The following is a 709-nucleotide window of genomic DNA, read 5'->3' as shown; positions in this document are numbered from 1 at the left end:
GAGACAGCATGGAATAAACAGCATTGCTTCTGGGTTTCTTTCCTATTTCACTATTACCCTGAGGAACAATGGAAAACACCACGGACACACAGACCAAGAAACTTCCTGAACTTTGCATCACTTAACAACTCACATCTGAGGTCGCGAGATGCAGACGGGTTGCATGATGCCTCTTGTTAACTATCCTGATAGCCAAAGAGGTCAGTCGCCAGCCCACGAAGCTATGCAAGAAAGCTACCTCTGCATGCAATTCTTCTGTATACGTCTCGGTGTTTATCTTCTCTCTCAGCAGACAGTACACACAGAGATAGGACATATTCTCCATCAGAAGTAGGACAGTGTCTCTTGGAGATAAAGCTGATCGTGGTCGTCTGACTTGGATGAGAACCAGTGTCAGACACTCCCGAGTGGCACGATGGGACGCTTGATCTCTGTGGAAGGGGCAGCGCCCAAAGATCTTAACAAATTGTGTCCTGAGCAGTCATTGCCCTACCGACTTCCCTCTTGTTTTGATACCAAAACCTCTCTGCCAAAGAAGCTTGGTTTTGCCCATATTTTTTCCCAGTGCCTGGTTTTCTGTCCCTCTCCACATCACGGCCATGCAGAGGGGACACAGAAAGAAGGGGACATTTTAACTGCGAGTAGATATGGCAGCAAGCTGGGACCAATAACAGGGGCACGAGTCCACAGTAGTCCGGAGTAACAGCTC

Source organism: Numenius arquata, chromosome 4 (genome assembly GCF_964106895.1).
Source record: "Numenius arquata chromosome 4, bNumArq3.hap1.1, whole genome shotgun sequence".
Lineage (NCBI taxonomy): Eukaryota > Metazoa > Chordata > Aves > Charadriiformes > Scolopacidae > Numenius > Numenius arquata.
The sequence above is the reverse complement of the archived record's forward strand: the minus strand, read 5'-3'. Positions refer to the sequence as shown.